The following is a 21,408-nucleotide window of genomic DNA, read 5'->3' on the forward strand; positions in this document are numbered from 1 at the left end:
TTAAAATTAAAAAAAAAAGATGAAGTTGTGGGATGTGAGAAATGAGAGGAAAGAAAAGAATGTTAAGCAGATAGAGAAAGAGGGGAAAGGAAATGATGTAAGCCAAGAAGTGCTAGAAAATAAAGAAAAGAGAAGATTGAAATGATCATAAATTGGGATGATGCCATATAACCTTGCGGCCCTCAAAGTCATTCTAGAATCGTTAATTGTTGCTAGGTGCATTTCACGTAATGTGATATTATTATCTGATAAATGCTCTAACGCTAACATGTTGGTTTTATTTTGCTCCTCTCTGTTATCTTTATTATTATCAACATGAAGGTGGTTAGTTTGTTGGTATTCTGGCGAGTCATCCATACAACATTAGGTCAAAGAGCAAGACAGTCATGGCTAGCAAAGAATTGGACACATGTGTTGTTGGCCCATCGAGGGAGATTGTAGAATCGAAACCTGAGTTGAAAGATGAGGTCAAAAGGTTTAAATATCAGATGGCAGAGATGTATCATGCTTGGATCAGGGGGCATCCTCCACCCCCTTCCCCACTAACTACACAGAAAATCCTGCCTCCATCCCACCACTATCGCAAGCCCATATTCCCACTACTGTTGATCTTTCTCAACAACATCCTCCAAGCTTTACCCCTTACCACAACTACCCTGACACCTCGTCCCAACCTTTTCATGCTCTACCAGCCAAAACAAACTCATGTCCCGTCCCAACATCCATTCCTGTTTTTTGTAGCCCCTCTTCAACCCTACCGAAACCCTACTGGTCCAAACTTTTGACCTGGGCCTGAGTATAAAAGAGAAAGGCAGCAGCGAAAAGAAACCTTCACCCCACTTGGAGAGTTCTATGCCAGTTTGTTTCAAAGGTTGAGGCAACTGGTCTTGTTGAGGCCGATTGAGGCAAAGATACCAAATCCACCCCCAAAGAACCTTGATTATTCTTTGAGGTGTGCATATTGTTCTGATGCTCCGATTCACAATATAGAGAAGTGTTGGCATTTGAAAAGAGTAATCCAAGAGCTTATTGATACAAGTTAAATTGTAGTACAGAACCCGGATACGCCAAACATCAACCAAAATTCTTCGCCAGCCCATGCAGATACGCACATGATTGAAATGGTTTTTAAGGATAAGGAATCTAGGAATTCTACCAAGCATGTCCCACACATGTCTAAGTCTTTTGTCAAGTCGGGGGTTGTAAAACTTTCAATATCATCAGTCCCGAAACCAGTAATTGAAGGCGGTGAAGAGTTGATCAAGAGCTCACAATGTCTATTTGTTGTGGTTGATATGGTTGAAATTGGAAAAAGGTTTTAGCAACACAGATGTGCAGTCTGTTAGACCGAATGCGAAGCTTAGCAACTAGGAAGCTACTCCTCTACCCACCCGGGAGGAGTTTTGGTAGTTTGCTTTGTTTTTCTTTCTGTTATCGGGTTATTCCATGGTTGTAACCTAGATTTTCCAATTGATTGTTTTGATGTTCAAACCCTTTTATCCTTTCATTTTCAGTGAAATGCAATTTTTCATTTTTCGTTAGTCCAAATGTGTGTTTTATTTTTATTTATTTTCTTTGTACAGTTCTTTTTATGAAGGTTCCAATGATATAACATGCATGAGAAATTTTCAGCAAGATCTTAAAAGCCAGTCTAGTCTTGAAATAATGAACCAAGAAGCTGAATATGATGAAGAAATAACATTTGAGGAAATAAAGGTTGAGACTACATCCCTTGAATTATCGTTGAAACTTAAATTGATGATGATGAGTGGGCCAAAACCCGGTTGGAGTAGTTGAATTTAATCGATGAGAAAAGATTGGCACCAGTGTATCATGGTCACTTGTATCATAAGAGAATGGCAAGAGCATACAACAATAAGGTGCGTCCCCGAAAATTTGAAGTGGGGCAGATAGTATTGAAACGCATCTTTCCACATCAGGCTGAAGCTAAAAGAAAGTTTGCCCCAAATTGGCAGGGGCCATTCATTGGGACAAGAGTGCTGCCCAATGGTACTTTTTATTTAACAGACATAGAAAGAAAAGTTGTGGATATGGCTATTAATGTTGATGTCTTCAAGAGATACTATGTATGACTTCTTTTCCTATCTTTAATTACATGTCTTGCACTTGGCATTTTCAAATTTTGGTATAACGAGGGCATTTGATTCTCTTATCCAAATATTTTTATCCTTTGTTACCCCTTTTGAGCCTTATTTTATTTTCTTTCATACCCCTTTTTTGGAATCGGAAGTAGAGTTAGAAAATAGAAAAGAAAAAAGAAAAAAAGAAGAAGAAGAAGAAGAAGAAGAAGAAGAAGAAGAAGAAAAAAGGGAAAGATAAAAAAGGAAGAAAGAGAAAGGAAAAAAACAAAATGAATCGTGATTGGAACTACGTTTGACCTGATTTCTTTTAAGGATACGTAGGCAGCCTTATTCCAAGGTTCGGTCCCATAAAAATAAAAATCCAAAATTCCCAAGACTCAAAGAAACTGGGGCATAAGTTTTAGTTTTGCAAAAGATCTGATTCCAAAAGTTATAATTTTGAACCCTTTCATCTTAAGTTATTTTGAGCCTTCATGCCACCCTTTCTTTCTAACCCTGTCCAAAAGCCTACATTATGATCCAAGGAAAGACCTTCCGATCAATCTTTGAGGATGCCAAGTCAAGCGAGATTGAGGTATGATTTTCTTACATCATGGATAACACTTCGTTCATGGGCACAAGGAAAAATGAATAAAATGAGAGTCAAATTGGTGAAAACCCTCACGGGCACCGTAAGGCGATGGTGAGTCAAGAGAAAAATTAAAATGAGAGAGTCTTATTGGTGAAAACCCTCATGGGCACCGTAAGGTGACGGTGAGTTGAGAGATGAACAAATGAGAGGGGCTTGATGGTGAAAACCCTTTGGGGCACTACAAGTCGAATGAGGATCGTGGACTTTACAGAGAAGTTAGATCACAAAGGCCCGGTTTTGAAGTATGAAGACATGACACGAACTGAAAGTTTGATTGATTGGACGGATTAGGCTGATCAATCTGAAATGCATGTCATGATCATTGGAGCCAGTTGCTTCACTTAGATAATTCTATTTTCCACTCTTCTTCAAATAGTCATCTTTTGTTAGAAATTTTCCTATTTTATTCCTAATTTTCAAAGTCACTTCGCTTTGTTCTTTTGGTTCTATTTTTCTGAGTCTCTTTCAAGTTAGTCTTTGTTAAACAAGCAAGAAAGGATTTCAAAACCTACTACTAGCTTTTTGATTGCACAATGTGAAGTTCGGCCAAGTACATCACAAATGACATGATTCTGAAGGAGCAATGTAGTGATAACTGAAATTTAGGCAATCAAGTAATTCTTGAATTTTGGAAAATACAAAAGCTCAACAATTGTTAGAATGAAAATACAATTTTAAATTTTTAGGACCCTCATGGATAATGGGATTTAATTTTAAGTTTTCAGGACCCTCCTAGATAATGAGATTTAGTTTTAGTCTTCAGGACCCTCCTAGATAATGGGATTTAGCTTTTAATTTCCAGGACCCTCCTGGATAATGAGATTTAGTTTTAAGCTTTCAGGACCCTCCAGGATAATGGAGTTTAATTTTAAGTCTTCAGGACCCTCCTGAATAATGAAATTTAGTTTTAAGCTTTCAGGACCCTCCTGGATAATGGGATTTAATTTTAAGTCGTCAGGACCCTCCTGGATAATGAGATTTAGTTTTAAGTTTTCAGGACCTTCCTGGATAATGGGATTTAGTTTTAAGCTTTCAGGACCCTCCTGGATAATGGAATTTGATTTTATGTTTTCAGGACCCTCTTGGATAATGAAATTTAGTTTTAAATTTTTAGGACCCTCCTAGATAATGCGATTTAATTTTAAGTTTTCAGGACCCTCATGGATAATGGAATTTAGTTTTAAGTTTTCAGGACCCTCCTAAATAATGGGATTTAATTTTAAGTTTTCAGGTCCCTCCTGGATAATGGGATTTAGTTTTAAGTTTTCAGAACCCTCCTGGATAATGAGATTTAGTTTTAAGTTTTCAGAACCCTCCTGGATAATGGGATTTAGTTTTAAGTTTTTAGGACCCTCCTGGATAATGAGATTTAATTTTAAGTTTTCAGGACCCTCATAGATAATGGGATTTAGTTTTAAGTTTTCAGGACCCTCATGGATAATGGGATTTAGTTTTAAGTTTTTAGGACCCTCCTGGTTAATGGTATTTAGTTTTAAGTTTTTAGGACCCTCCTCGATAATGATATGTAGTTTTAAAGTTTTCAGGACCCTCCTGGATAATGGGACTTAATTTTAAATTTTCATGACCCTCCTAGATAATGGGATTCAACTAACACTCACAAATGTTCCTCGTACAAACTAGGGCAGAAAAGTTTCTTTGTTTTGTCTGTTTTGTTGTGATTGCAGGCACCCACATGGAGAATGAAGGAATTTATTTCAAGTTTCAAGTTAGTAGCAGGCGTCCACCTGGAGAACGAGAGAATTCATTTCAAGTTTCAAGTCAGTAGCAGGCGCCCACCTGGAAAACGAGGGAATTCATTTCAGAGTTTATTTCAAGTTTCGGCATTAGTAGCAGGCACCCACCTGGAGAACGAGGGAATTCATTTCAGTGTTATTTCAAGTTTCATGTCAGAGTTAAATTCAAATCAACAGCAGGAGCCCACTGGAAGAATAGGGTCAATTCAAGTTAGAAGTAGCAGAAACTCGCCTCAAGAATGCGAGTCAATAGTTCGAGATGCACAACAAGACTGTAGAAGATTCAAGACAAAACAGTAGATAAGATTTTGTAGTTTTTCTTGTAATTTTTATTTTATTTGATTTTTCATTTTTGATGTAATGGCAGGAACCGCGAACCGGAATCTCGACGGCACTTCACTTGACTCTCCACCTCGGTAACCTTCTCCTTTTTTTTCTACTTCTGAACTACACGTGACTTGATTTCTTTATAGTCAAGGATATGTAGGCAGCTTAGATATCAGGGCTCGGTCATATTCTCTTTTCTTTTAGTTTTATTCTCTTTTAAATAAAGGTCGGGTCAAAAACTTGTCTTGTCTTTTCTTTGTCTAAAAATACTTCGTGTTTCTAGCAAAAGAGGGGCAGTTGTAGACATATAATTTTTTACCATCCCTGAAATGTTTTACACATTTTAGTGCTTAAATACTTCTTTTAGGTCTAATTTGCTATTTTTACTAATTTTGACCTTTTTGCTTTATTTTCTCTTTAAAATGAAAGGTACAAAAATATTTTTCTTTATTTTAGCTACTTATATCTCATCTAGTTATTTAGTTTATCTTACTTTTCATAAAATGGAAAAAGACAAAATCAAAAAGAACAAAAAAAATGAAAAAAAAAAAAAAAGAAGCAAAAATGGAACGTTGCATATCATTTTTGGGATTTTTATCCCAACTAACTTGGCCCACACATGCACACAAGCACATAGCAAAAGAAATATTTTTTGATTTTATTTTGATTATGGGGAATCATACATTTAAGAGAGATTTTTCCTCTCCAAGCAAAAAGAATAGAAAATGACAAAAAGATAATTGAGAATTGAAGAGAAAGAGGGAGTAGGGACAACAATTTGAAGGCAAGGGAGGATTTTTGGGGGAAAGAGTTTGAGTGGGGGCAACACTTTGAGGGGGGGACAGGATTTTAAGAAGAGAGAGATAGAAGGAGTGGAGAACAAAATAAAAAGAGGGATATTTTGACAGATTTTTCGGACAGAATTGGGTAGAGAAAAATTAGAGGTTTCAAAAATATCTTCAATCTCCTCTTTGACTTTTTTCTGTTTCTTTGAACAACCAGAAAAAAATGTTTCTACGTTTGAGTACTAGTTTGTGAGTGAATTTTCAAAAAAAAAAAAAAAAAAAAAAGATTATGCTCGTCATTTTAATTTTCGGATTTTGATTTAAAATATGGGGTTTCGTTTGAGGTGTTAGAGTTCGAGTCGGGTTCGTCGCCGTTATTGATCGTCGTTCGGGTTTTTCGGTCGTGGTTTGCTGCCCCTGTTTGAAAGTTTCTTGTTGAAATTGCTCGGATTCATTCATTTTCACCTTAGCTGCTGTAAATTGCAGTAATTATATCAACTGAAAACTATTTCAGGTCCATCTCTTTCCTCTTCTACAATCTATTTTTGCGTGGATTTAAATATGTTAATTAAGTGAGGATTTGGGAATATATAACTCAGTTTGGTTTTTGGCCTAGATTTATAAAAGCATGTGGGAGTTGATTTTTCACTATTTTTGTGCTCGTAATTAGTTTGTTGAAATATCTTTGAAGAATAGTAGATTCACTGCTAAGTAGGATGTGACATTAAGTTGCCTAAAAATTGAAATATGGAGTTTTATACATGAGTTTTGCTCTACTAGAATTCTACTTTTCTTGCAACTTTAAAGGTTCCTCAACATTGTTTCCAATTAAAAAAAATAAAAATTAGTGCCTTTAAGTTCTTGTTAGTTCCAGATTAGTTATAGGAGTAAGTAATCCTTTCTGCTTATTATCCAAATTTGCTTGTAGTTAGTAGAGTTTATTGGTTAAGTTGAGTAGAGAAACATTCTGGATTCTTGTTCATTTTAAAAATACTACAAATTGGTGTAGAAAAATGGCATCATTTTGTGTGTTACCATGTAGCCAATATGCTTATTTGTGAGTTCATGCCACTTATTTGTTGACAATGTACAGCGGTGGGGTTGGGATTTAAAGGAAGCAAAACTGAAATTTGAGTTTTACATGTTCGCTATTCTATTTTACTTTGATCTCTAGGAGCATTTTAGGCCGGCAAAACTCGGGTAGGCAAACTTTAGGTCTTTGTTTATTTAAGGTTAGAGGTTGTCCCTTAGTTATTATTTTATCCGGGGAATACTCTGCGGAACTTGTAAATATTTTTATGCGGGAAATTCCCCGAAGTACTTGTAAACGGAGACCGAGGCGACATCATCATGGAGGCATAGTAGGATAATTAGATTTATTTCTTTTGTTTTCTTTTCTTTATTTAGGTAGGGACAACCTCGAGCCTCTTTTGTGTTTATTTGTTTTTCTGTGTTTCGCCTCACTTTAAGTATTCTTAAAAGCCAACTAGATCAAGTATGCAACCGTACTAGTTACGGGACTTGGGGAATGCCTAATACCTTCTCCCCGAGTCAAATGAACCCCCTTACTCGAAATTTCTGGTGCAAATTTTTATTTTAGAGTCTAAATGTATTTTAAAGGAAAAATTATTTTTTTTAAATGGTGACCTGGCACACCGAAACCAAATGTCAGGTGGCGACTCTAAAAAAATCCTTTGAAACACAATCTTTTGTCACTTTTCAGGTTGAAAAGCCCTTTTGAGTTTCAAAAACCAGTTTTATTTATTAAAAGGGGTTAGTGAGGGTAAAAAAGGGTGTGACAGTCATTGACCTCTATGTTAGAGTAAGTGAGTGAGTTGTGAATAATGCATGGTACTTGCGAGTCAAATCTTGAGGTGAAGATGTTACACTCCTGTGCTTAGTCTATTTTAAAGATTCTTGGTGTAATGAGTTAGAAGAATTGTTTAAAAAGGACGTGTCTATATAAAGTGTAGTTTGATTGCTCGAGGACGAGCAACGTTTAAGTGTGGGGTTGTGATGTTTGGCTATAATTTCATATTTTTAGTGCATTACTTACCTTACATTTTGGGACTTTAATGCTAAACTATACTATATTTGTGCTTAATTGAGTTTATTTTATGCGTAGGTACGTTGAAGACGAAATTGAGAGTAAAGTAGAGATTTTATGTGTATTTTATACACTACAAGAATGGAGTTATGATTATTTGATTATTGAATATACAAGGAATAAAGTTTAACATTACAAAGGAAATTAAAACAAAGAAAGGAGAACAACTGAAAAAGAACCAAAAAGCAAGAAACGAGAATGAGAAAAGAGTTTGAAAAGTTAGGCAGCAAAAATTGAATTGAAGCTAAGCAGTTGGGCGACGCGAGAATATTTTCTTGATATAGAACATGCGACGCGAGGATTAAAGCTCGCTATGGAGCTGGCGACGTGCAGGCTAAAGCGAGGAGGAGCTCGCGTCAGAGGTTGTGGCGCACAGTGTGTAGCGAGGTGAAGCTTGCGTTTTGCCTCTCGAGGCGAGGCCCGTGGCGAGCGTGTTCCGAATTTTTAAAGCCTACTTTGTTTCCTATTTGGTTTTGGACTTGGTTATTACGTCTAGGTCTCTTCCCTACACATATAAATAGTCATTAAACATCATTTTTAGAGAGTTTTGCTACCAGATGCAAGAATTCACGTGGAGGAACACATACCACTCTTTGAGGAGGCTTCTAATTAGTTTTTCTTCTCTTCTTTTCCTTTAATCTCATAGTTTATTAGTTCTAGAGTTGTTGGGTGCTACATGAACGTTGTAGTTTGAAGTTTAAATTGTTCTTACTATTTTATCATATTGGTTTATTTATTTAATCTTGCGCTTAATTCTTTGATTGCTTGATCACCAATTGAATACTATCTACGAATCTGGGATTGAACTCGGGAGAAAGAATTCTAAATTGCATATAAGATTGAGTAGAGCAAGATCTTAACTCTTAGTGGGAGGCAGATTTGCAGTTAGGATAGGAATATATCTAATCGCCTTGCTTGGTTACTATACAGGAATTATTAATGTGTTCTTGTTAATTCTAATTCCATAGGAATATAGGCGTTAGATTAGCTTGAATAGGCGAGTTGTACTTCGGAAGAAGGCTACGAGCAATATTAACTCTGTCAACCAATAAACCAGATAAATTAATTAGACAATTTAAGTGGAAAACTCAACGGGATTGTTACCTAACCCATAGCTCTAGAATATTCACTCACATTGAATTTGTCTTTAAGCTTGTCGTTATTTTCTTTAATCTCTTAATTTGTTACTCTAGATTAAATTTTAGTTAAATATTCATACTTTACGGTTCTCTTGAATAGATTAATTGTCTTATTTTAATTTAGCTGATAGTTAATCATAAGTTCTTGTGGGTACGATATCTGGACTTACAATCTTATATTACTTGTCGATCACGCATACTTCCGTGTGCGTTTGGGAGGAACAATCGGAATTTAGTAAGGCCGAACGATTACGGGACACCGTTTTTTTTTAAAAAAAAAGGCTCGAGAAAGCTATATCGTGTGGTCCACTAGAGTCGACGTAGCCTCACATGAGATCACAACATCGTGGATGACCTGAATAGAATTGAAGAAGACTTTTATTTTAGATTTTCGTACTGTTTAAAATCTGTTAAAACTTTCCTTTTAAGAAAGCTATTGTTTCAGAAAATGAAAACAGCTTATAAATATCTAAATTTCCTTATTTCACTAAGGGTCTGTTACACAATCTAGTAATTACGTACTATTGTAATTATAACTATCTATTTATTTGTTATAATATAATTACAATATAATTATATGTGTATTATTTGATTGCACAAGTAAAATGATACAGTTAGATTAAAGTTTAAATATACAGTTAATTATCAAAAATTAAAAGTTAAGATTTAACAAATATATACCTTTATAAATGATATTAAATTTTGCATTTAAGTACATATTATTTCTTGAAAATAAATTAATTACTAATCATACATTTGTAATTAATATTGTAAAAATAATTGATATATATTTTTCAAATTAATAATATTTTACTTTAATTAATTATAAAAATTAAAAGTACATATTTTGTAAGAACATCATGGACTAGTTGCTTGATAAAAAGATTAATATTTATAAATGTAATGCCATAATATTACTCAAATATTTTATAAAAAAATAATTTATTAATTCTAACTGAAAAATGAATGACATGCAATTTCAATTAATAAATCATTACTACTAAAGCAAATAAAATGGAACCAAGAATATAACATAAATTCAAAATCCAAAAAATTAACATAATACTCTTATGTAAAATTACAACATAACATAAAATAAGTTTCAAGATAATTTAAGTAAATATAGTTCAAAAGAAAAAGAACGTAAGTTTATAACCCCCATTCAACAATGTGATTCTACTTTAATGACGTCACTCATTATATGCCAAGTTTATTAATGACTCAGTGTTTCTAATATTATGAGGCATTGTTCAAAACTAGAATAGTAGCACAATTATGCTCAATGAAGAAAATAAAAAATATGAGCAACTACATAAAATTAAAAAACATCACGGTTTAAAAAATGAGAATATTATTTAAATATTAAAAAGTAATCTATCAGTTTAACATAGTTAAGTTTGCATATAACCTCGTCCAATTATAAAGTTCAACTTTAACGACAACACGCATTATAAATCAAGTTCGTGGATGGCTTATTCTTTCTAAAATTACGAGGTGTAATTGTTTTAGAAAAATTAGAATAGTAATATAGCTTAGTGTAATTAAAAAAAATGAAATATGAAAAATTATGTAGAAGGTTGAGAGGAAATAAAAGAAAAATAATGTAAAAATAATAATATTTGTAAAAAAGAATTTAAAAAGATAAAATAAAAAATAAATAAAAGGAATAAAGAACAGAAATAAAAAGTAAATTAAAAAGAAAAGAAAAGAGATTCAAAAATTAACTTTGTAATTGCACCATGTAATTACCATCAATTCTTAACCCCTTCTTGAGAATTGGAGAATGTAATTACACCCCCTCAATTACGCCTAATTACATGCTGACCAAGTAATTATTTTGTTAGACAAACATGTCAAAATTGTGTAATTATACCGAATTACACCTAATCCAATTACAAGGTGGCTTTCCAAACATGCCCTTACTTTTTCTTTCAAAAAGTTCCTAATTACTTGATAAATAAATAAATTAACTCGAAAATGTAGTACATAAAAAATTTAATTACTCTATGTTAAGAGGGCCGATTGGAAGCACGAGTATTAAGGTATTAATTCTCGATATTATTTTAAATAAAAAAATCAATTAAATTAGAATTAAAATTTATATTTAAAAATTACATCAAAAGTACAATGTATCAATATAATTAAAGAATAAATTATTTGACTCTCTGAATAATATCGGAGTCAAACAAGTGACATAGGAGTGTTTACACGAGCCATGGTCTATCAAAAATAGCCTCTCTATCTGCATAAGGTAAGAATAAGTCAGCGTATACTCTACCCTGCCAGATTCCACTTGTGTTAGATACTTTGTTTGAACGAGTCCGGAACCTAAATGTGGGCTTTTTGTACACAAATGACCGAAATGAGTAAAAAATAAATTGTGACCAAACTATATATAACGCCCTTTTAAAGGGCGCTATATGTATAACGCCTTTTATAAAGGCGCTATGGAACAAGACTGCCAGGTATAGCGCCTTTATAAACGGCACTATACAAATTTTGTGGGCCCACCAATAACTCTCCTACGCTTAATTGACATAACAATAATTCAAATGGGTATAGCGCCCTTTAAAAGGGCGCTATACCTCAAAAATTTCGACCCTCCGGATTGGGAATTGCCTTATTTAAAGGCGTTAAGGATTTTGCAAAAATCCAATTAAAGGGCGCTATGCCTCAAAAATTTCGAACCCCGGGATTGGGAATTGCCTTATTTAAAGGCGCTAAGGATTTTGCAAAAATCCATTCAAAAATATTCTCAACTCCTGTTAAATTTTTCTTCTTGTTAAATTCTCAATCATTTTGTCATAATGTCTAAAGAGCGAAAAGTAAGGGTTTCATTATATTGGGGGGGGAGGGGATGAGGTTATGGTGACGAATAACTCAGTGAGCTATAGTTTATCTCCACAGTGTCATGTTAAGTTGTCACTTACAATGGAGTATGATAGAGTGGTATCGTTGTTGTGTAACAAAATGAGTGTGAGCAAACGTTCGGTGAACCTTAAATTAACCAGAAGATATCAATATTCTGTCACTCCGCAAGGGATTGCTTGTTACGCTGAGTTTAACATCGAGGATGATGAAACTTTGAGTTAATTTTTGAGGACTCCGGATGAATACCAAGAATTCTTTTTGAATAAAATGTTGGAAATCTACGTGAAAGTTGAAGACGTTCGCAATAATGAGGTTGCGCAAAACAAGGATAACCCTCAGTCATCGGGTGGTTATTCTGGAGAAGTTTTTGCCGAACAGGTTCCGACTGAAAGAGTTTGGCCTGATTTAAACTTATCTCCACGGGCGAATGAGGAGCGAGGAAATAATTTCTCTCATATTTTACATAATTCACAAGACGAGTGGTAAACTTTAATTTTCCTTTGTGTTACGATGTTTATTTTTGTTGTATTGAATTTGTTTTAACACTCATATATTCCACAGGAGGTACCAACCAGATATGAATTTTACAAGTTATGAACCCACGCCTAGTTGGAATATGCGTAGTTCCGGTGTGTTGGATCATGGTGGTCCATCCGGGAATCATCACCAAGGATAATGTCCATCATGGGATGTCAACAGATTACGACTTGTAAGTGAAGTGATATAGCTATAGGTAAAGTATTTATCAATTTGAGTAGCTCATTATTTTGTTGTCTGTGCAGTGAAAACGAGGGAGTTGAACCTCATGTCCTGACTCAATTGCCCGAAGACGACATATTTAATCGGGATCTGGCAGATGCACAGAGTCAGGAAGAGAATAGTGATTATGACAACAATGCTGATGAGTCCGGAGATGACACACCCTTCCCTGATGAGGGTGGTGATGAGGAGGAAGAGAATGATGGACCTGATTTGACGAGGGAGCATGCTCCACCCCCGTTAGACCAAGAGTGTACGAGTCACAAGTGTCGTTTCATTCAAGGGAGATTCCCTACGTTGATCATTTGCCAAGTATTCCAGATGTGGATGCCCTCACAAGGGATACTGACAAAATTCAGACAGTAATGTGGGATGAGTCTAGACCAACGGTGCTAGTAAAGGGCATGCTTTTTCCTGATAAAACACGCCTAAGCAGGGCGGCAAAAATATACAGCATAACAGAGTGTCGTGAGATGACGATATGGGAGTCAACTTCGGATGTATACAAGGTTGTTTGCCGTAAATGGTTTACCGGTTGTCATTGGATGTTGTGTGCGAGCAAGAAGAAAACAAGTATGTGGTAAGTGGGTAAATACATTGGCACCCACACTTGTGAAATAGACACATTCAGTGGGAATCACTTCAACTTGGATGTTGACTTGATTTCTCTTGTCCTGATTCCACACATTGAAGCGTCCATAAGGTACAAGATCAAAGACTGCATTACATCCATCCACCAGGAATATGGTTGTACTATTACCAAAATAAAGGCATTTTTAGGGCGCAAACGTGCGTTTAAAATTGTTTATGGTAACTGGGATAAGTCATTTGCAGCTCTACCCAAGTACATGGACGCATTGCAACACTTTAACCCCAGGACCGTTGTTAAATGGAAACTTGAGCGGAGTCTGGGAACACCAGAATATATATTCAAATATGTGTTCTCGGCATTTAAACTAGCAATTGATGGTTTTCTGCATTGCCGACCGGTAATATCCATAGACGGCACTCATGTCTATGGAAAGTATGACATTAAGTTGTTGATCGTCGTTCCAGTAGATGCTAATGGAAGTATATTTCCTTTAGCTTTTGCTATTTGTGCCAATGAAAGCAAAGAGACGCGGACACTGTTTTTGAACCACTTGAAAGACCACGTTGTCAAACAGCGTTTAGGTATTTGTCTAATGTCTGATCGGCATAGTGGCATTATAAGTTCTGTAGAGAATTTGCCTGCATGGCAAGAACCGTATGCCTACCACCGTTACTGTTTGAGGTACCTGAAGGCCAATTTCTAGAAGGCACATCCCAACAAGGATTTGCATGATTTAATGTGGATGGCTGCAATAGATCACCAAGAGCATAAATTTCGGAGGCACATGGAATCTATCAGGCAGAAAGACGAGGCAGCATATCATTGGTTGATGCGACATAAGCCTGAAAAGTGGACTTTGCATGCGGATGGTGGCAAAAGATGGGGAATTCTGACTACAAATGCGTCAGAGTCTTTCAACGGGTTATTGAAGTCTGCACGAGGATTGCCTGTCACTGCCATGGTGCGAATGTCATTCAAGCAGATGGCGGAGAGGTTTGTTGAACGGGTTGCAGCTGCAACGTCATTGATGGACAGGGGTGTTGAATTTATGTCACTACTAATGAAAAGATTTGAGAAATACAGGCGGCGAGCACATTGGCATTCATTTTTACAGTATGATCAAGATTGAAATATTTTTGAAGTTCGCACCGCTATCCATCAAAACCGGGGGAATAATGTACACACCATAAATGAATCTAGAAGGTTATGCTCTTGTGGGAAATAGTCCATCTACCACATGTCGTGCTCACATGCCATCAAGTGATTTCAACATACAGGTTTAGGGCCAACTAACTACATTGATAAACAATATAGTGTTGAGCATTATTGCCCGCCGGAACCATTTAAAATAGTGTGTAACAAGGAGTTTTTGCGTCAGTGACAGGTCCAAAGAAGAACGCGTATATGGAACCAATGGATGTTGGTGATACCGTTTATGCGCGCAAATATGGTATATGCTCGCAAACAGGACACGACCGTCAAAAATGTCCTTCAACTGGTTTGGGTGGCGGTGGTAATCCAGCTCCTGGTGGAAGTTCATCTAATGTGCCCAACTATCAAGGATACACGTAGTGTTTTGTTTCCGTAATGTGGTTGTAATAAGTGTATGTACTTGTTTATCTTGCAAAATGTATCAAATAAAATTATGTTTTCATTGTTGTTAAATCTTATTGATATTTAACATTATCAGTGGAGTAAATTAATGAATTTCTCCCTCCCATTCATGTTATCAAAAATAGTATTGGATTAAAAAACCAAACTTATTACGTTGACTTTCGAATTTCAATCTAAAATTATTAGAAAACTACATTGTTGGAGGAGGAAGATGTTTGATAATTATGTGAATATATATATATATATATATATATATATATCAATATAAAAAATTAGTCCTAGTCCCGTATGTAATAGGATAGCGCGGGTAAATACTACGTTATATGTGTTGTCTTGTCGACCTGAAAGGCTGCCCGCCTGCAAAAGTTGTATTGTACCCGAAAGAATCTTTAACACGCGAAGCATAGCGCGGTTAAATACTACGTTATGTGTGTTGTATTGTCGATTGGAAAAGCTTCCCGCCTCCAAAAGTTGTATTATACCCGAAAAAATCTTTAACACGCGAAGCATAGCGCGGTTAAATACTACGTTATGTGTGTTGTCTTGTCGACCTGAAAAGCTGCCCGCCTGCAAAAGCTGTATTGTACCCGAAAGAATCTTTAACATGCGAAGAATAGAGCGGTTAAATACTATGTTATGTGTGTTGCCTTGCCTATAAATAACTAGCGCATTTTAGTTATTATTTGTGCTTAACCAAAACAAATAACAAAACTTTCCATAAAAGCAGAATTTTATTTTGCATTAACGAATGTCTGGACGCAATTATGTACCAATGTGCTATTGTGGCAAACGTTGTATGGTGAAGGATTGTTGGTCCGATGGTCATGTTGGGCACAGATACTGGATGTGTGTAAACAGGTTTGGAGGTAATGACGGAAATTATTGCATTTTTGAGGTATGGCTTGACGAACCCATTAAGCAGAAATGCTACAAACGATCTTTGCAGTATATTTGGGATATGAACTTTGAATACCAACGCCGTGAGTCTGAAATTAAACGAGAAATTGCGGTATTGCAGGAGAAACTAAAAGAAGCGGAAGAAGAAAAAAATAGGCTTGAAGAGAAATTAAACTGCTTAGGGCAGAGAATACTAGGCGGTAGTGACTAAACAATGACATGTATGTGTTGAGTGTAGTATTTTATCTTTATGCTTTCCGTGTCATGTATTATAATTAGTTGTACTGAATTTAAATTATGTTAAGTTGCTATGTTTGTGTTTGTGTTGTATTATTAAAATAACGAAGAACCGAAAAAATAAAAGCATAATGCGCATATAATGTAAACAATAAAAATTATTGCTATTATTTACATAAAATAATATTTACATAAAATACAAAAAAAAAAAATCAATGTGTCCCACAGCCTGTGTGCTTCAACGCAGCCGCTGGCCTGAGGCGCATCCCATCCCGCCCGGCTACGCTATCAGGATCATCCTCATCACGTCACCTATTTATCGCAGGCTGCGCTGCAGCATGATCGTCAATAGTGCTGGAAGGCTCGGTAGAAGGGGTCTTCGGTCCAGCAGTAACCTACAGAAGAATAAGTCAGCTCAGTATATGAAAATATATATTAGTAATGTACGTGTTAAGTCACAAAAATTTAAATTGTCTCACCATGGTCTCATCGGGCTCTTGAATATAATGATCCGTCGCAGCCAGGTCAGCATCGCACAAAGTGGCCTCCGTGACGGGCGAGGATGAAGCCTTAATAAGAAAAACATAAAAATATTTATGGCTAATCATTAAGATAAAAACAAATTTAAATTTAATAGTAATACAAACATACATGCGCCTGTGAAAGATCCCCAGCACCCCTCGATGAGGAGCCATAACTCAGCAGACGCCCACTATCTACATCTCGGGTCGGTCGATCATAAACAATGGTCGATGGGCCTAGAAAGTACTGATCCCAATCCTCTCGTGTAATGCTCGTGCCCGTGATCAACAATGGATTTGATGGGGTCACCTGCGAAGTCCCTGGAGTGAGCTCAAGCTAAAGGTGGTATGACGGCATGCTGCTGTGATGGTAATCTGGCTCATGGAGGTCACCCGGATGATCAGCTCCAACATCCTCAACAGGTGCCTCAATGCCCCCTTGCTGGGGACCACCTCCTCGCCGGCCCCCACGACCCCATGGGACAGTCCTGCCTCGTGGGACAGTACTACCTCGTGGGACAGCCCTACCTCGATGGTACTGCTCTGGCGCCATATAAGCAGGGTCGTGTCCTAAGCGCTCATCCTCTCGGGCTTGCCGCAGTGTCCGGGCAGCCAGCTCTGTAACCTGCAGGCCATACTCGTGCAAAGTGGTCGCTCCCTCACCGGCATGCTGCTGCATTTGCAGTCCCAACTAGTGGAACAAATGTAGGCCAATAGCCTGCACAACATATAAAATATAAATTACGGAACGCTAGGTTACAGTTTGTGAGAAGGCATCGGTGAAAATATGTTATTGATATTGGATGATAAATACAATATAAGAGATCCCTATTTATAGCTATACACTACAAGGAGATATTACTCCTCTTCCAATGTGGGACAAGACTACACTATACATATCTGTAAACTAACACTCCCCGTCAAGACGGTGCATACAAATCATATGTACCGAGCTTGTTACACATGTAACTAATACGAGAACCAGTAAGAGACTTAGTGAAAATATCTGTCAATTGATCATTCGACTTAACAAACTTTGTAACAATATCTCCTGAAAGTCTTTTTTCTTTTACAAAGTGACAGTCGATCTCAATGTGTTTAGTCCTCTCATGGAACACCGAATTTGACACAATATGAAGAGCAGCTTGGTTATCACACACCAGTTCCATCTTGGTGATATCTCCGAACTTTAACTTCTAGAGCAACTGCTTGACCCAAACTAAGTCACATGTCGCCATAGTCATGGCCCGATATTCGGCTTTGACACTAGATCGAGCAACTACATTCTGTTTCTTGCTCTTCCACGAGACCAAATTATCTCCTACTAGAACACAATATCCAGACGTAGAACGTCTATCAAAAGGTGATCCTACCCAATCAGCATCTGTGTAGTCAACAATCTGCTTGTGGCTTCGATCCTCAAATAGTAATCCTTTGCGTGGAGCTGACTTTATATACCGAAGAATGCGAACAACTGCATCCCAGTGACTATCACAAGTAGAATCTATAAACTGACTTACAACACTCACCGAAAAAGAAATGTCAAGTCTAGTCACTGTGAGGTAATTCAATTTTCCAACCAACCTCCTATATCTCGTAGGGTCTCTAAGAGGCCCCCCTGTCCAGGCAGAAGCTTAGCATTCGGATCCATAAGAGAGTCAATAGGTCTACAACCCATCATTCCAGTCTCCTCAAGAATGTCTAAGGCATACTTCCGCTGTGAAATAACAATACCTGAGCTAGACTGAGCAACCTCAATACCTAAAAAATACTTCAATCTGCCCAGATCCTTAGTTTGGAAGTGCTGAAAGAGATGTTGCTTCAGATTAGTAATACCATCCTGATCATTACCAGTAATAACAATATCATCAACATAAACCACTAGATAAATACACAGATTAGGAGTAGAATGCCGATAAAACACAGAGTGATCAGCCTCGCTACGAGTCATGCCGAACTCCTGAATAATTGTGCTAAACTTACCAAACCAAGCTCGAGGGGACTGTTTCAAACCATATAGTGACCTGCGCAATCTGCACACACAACCATTAAACTCCCCCTGAGCAACAAAATTAGGTGGTTGCTCCATATAAACTTCTTCCTCAAGATCACCGTGGAGAAAAGCATTCTTAATGTCTAACTGATAAAGAAGCCAATGATGTACAACAGCCATGGACAAAAAGAGATGAACATATACTACTTTAGCCACGAGAGAGAAATTATCACTATAATCAAGCACAAAAATCTGAGTATATCCTTTTGCAACAAGACGAGCCTTAAGCCGATCAACCTGGCCATTCGGGCCGACTTTGACTGCAAAAACCCAACGACAACCAATAGTAGACTTACCTGGAGGAAGAGGAACAAGCTCCCAAGTGCCACTCGCATGTAAAGCAGACATCTCGTCAATCATAGCATGTCGCCATCCTGGATGAGATAGTGCCTCACCTGTAGACTTAGGGATAGAAACAGTGGACAAAGAAGATATAAAGCATAATGAGGTGACGACAGACGATGATAACTTAAACCAACATAGTGGGGATTAGGATTAAGTGTGGATCGTACACCTTTGCGGAGTGCAATTGGTTGACTAAGAGGAGACAAGTCCGCAGTAGGTGCAGAATCTAATGTGGGGCGTGAATCACCTGGTCCTGATGCTGGATGTAGACGATGATGATAAGTCAAGAGTGGTGGAGTTGCAGAAGGTTGAACTAGATTATGCGGAGGAACTGGAGCTATATATGGTGGAGCTACAACTGGAGCTGTAGGTGGTGGAGCTACAATTGGAGCTATATGTGGTGGAGCTACAACTGAAGCTGTAGGTGGTAGAGCTACAACTGGAGATTTGTTACCAGAAATATGATCTGATGCACCTAAATCAATGACCCAAGACTCAAAGGATGAAGATTGGGAGAAATAAGTCACGTTATTACCTGTTTGAACAACAGAAAGCTATCTCAGAAGATGTCTGCTTACATGCTTTGTACTAAAGGAACTCAATATAATCTGCTAAAGAAACCATCCGACTATTCAAAGTATCGGTTTCCATGTCGCTATAATTTGTAGTAGTAGGGTTAACTTGAAACAGTGGAAATAAGTAACTCCTGTGAGAAAACTGAAGAAATAGTTTGAAAAAACACTGTTTACAGCAGGAAAACAGAACATTGTTCTGCGCCGGAAACACTGTTTACGTCGGAAACACTGTAGCCTACCGAAAAATTCCAAAGTTGTCGGCATTTGTCATAACCAGGATGGATAGACTCAGAATTCCCTTGCGAGCAAGCTGTCTTGAAGAAATAATTTCAAAATAAATGGCCGGAAAGGTCACTGTTCATGCCGAAAAAATACAAAAGTAGTCGGAATTTGATTTGAATTAGATGGATAGGCTCGAAATTTTGAGGAGAGCACACTATCCTGAAGAAGCTTTGCCAAAAAATGGCCGGAACCCTCGCCGGAAAAGTTATTGTTGCCGGCGCGTGGAGGAGCGTGGCGGCTTTTCTGCCGGCTAAAATTTCAGAGGTTGGTCATCAGAGGGTGATCTACCTCGTGGTGGTGTTGATTTTAGCACACTACCGACAAAAAGTGACTTTCACTTAGATAAGCCTTAGGTCACCGAAACAATTGCACGATGACTAAGTTCTTTCTTCCCGATTAACGCTGGAATGACGCACATCGATCTTTTCTCACTAATGCTCTGATACCATATGAGAAGGCACGGGAGAAAATATGTTATTGATATTGGATGATAAATACAATATAAGAGGTCCCTATTTATAGCTATACACTACAAGGAGATATTACTCCTCTTCCAATGTGGGACAAGACTACACTATACATATCTGTAAACTAACGCAGTTATAAGTAAGGATACCAAATAACATACCAGTGCCTCGTGCCTCCCGGGGTATGGAACGTACCAACCGCCAGCGCGATGAATGGGATTCCCGATGAAAAGTCGGGTAACATCACGGTACCAGCCCATATAATCATGCTCAGTATCCATCCGACGCGGTGAAGGGGGTAGAATCAGGTCAAGTCGCCGGTCCCAAGTATCGATCTGCGCCTCTAGCCATGCCACATATGCCTGGTCCACCCTAGAATGATCATCCCGCTGGAAATGTATGGTCTGCCAGGTGGGCGGTGGCGGTACAAGCTGCGGACGGCCAAACTGGCGAAGTACCCGCTCGGTGGCATGATGCTCCACAATATCAAGGCATATCAACGGGACGGAAGAGGTCCAAATAAGTCGGTCGACCGAGCAATAATCAGTCAAGCTAGCTATCAGCGCGTCGTTGTATGGCGTCCAGATGAACTATTAAGTAACAACAGAAAATGTGAGTATACGCAACACATGTGAAGCCAGGCCAAGTAAACTTAGGTATACATTAACCCGTGCGCCCTCCAGCAAATCCAACAAATCCCTGCATAAGGGGAGATTATGTCGAGCCTCGTACTCTCGTCCATATCCCCGCCGGAGAACCCACCTCCTAGTTAGAGAGAGAAACAGAGGTGGTACACCCGGAGCTAATGGTGGTAAAGGTGGCTGCAACTGCATGAACCGCTCCCAGGCCCAAACTTAACATACAAAGTGGACGTAAAATTTAAGATATATTTTTACTGGGTATGTTATAATGAATAGAGTATTCGAATAAGTTTTCACCTGTAGCAGCGACACAAATCCAGTAACGTCACGCTGGGTGCCCATGGTCGCCCGGCACATCTGCCTGTACAAGTAGGCGAAAATAGCAGAACCCCAATTGTAGTGGGGTAAATCATCTAGCCGCTCAAGATGATGAAGAAATCTCAAGCTGACTAGGTTCCCCGAAGTGTTCAGGAACAAGACCCCTCCAAACATAAGGAGCAGCAGCAACCTCGTGTACCGGTGAATATGCAGCTCCAGTGTATCGCCTGTGATGTCAGGGTGCAATACCTCCAAATGGTCTCGGATAGTCGTCAGCTGCAGACGACTGGCCCCAGCCAGTGCAGTCTCCTCCTGTGGCCGGAAACCAGTGAGCTGTTGCACCATATCCAGATATTGCCCACTTGCCAGCTCTCTCATGGACTACGACAGA

The 21,408-nt window shown here is 37.9% G+C and overlaps 1 long non-coding RNA gene across 1 annotated transcript; it reads left to right on the forward strand.

Annotated features, from left to right (window-relative positions):
• Window positions 1-5,533: 5,533 nt before the first annotated feature.
• On the forward strand, window positions 5,534-8,447 carry LOC138896729 (uncharacterized). Its single transcript, XR_011410127.1, has 2 exons — window positions 5,534-6,113; window positions 7,725-8,447. It is a non-coding gene; the product is annotated as an uncharacterized lncRNA (long non-coding RNA).
• The last annotated feature ends 12,961 nt before the right edge of the window (window positions 8,448-21,408 follow it).

The sequence above is a fragment of the Nicotiana tomentosiformis genome, chromosome 8 (assembly GCF_000390325.3).
Source record: "Nicotiana tomentosiformis chromosome 8, ASM39032v3, whole genome shotgun sequence".
NCBI lineage: Eukaryota > Viridiplantae > Streptophyta > Magnoliopsida > Solanales > Solanaceae > Nicotiana > Nicotiana tomentosiformis.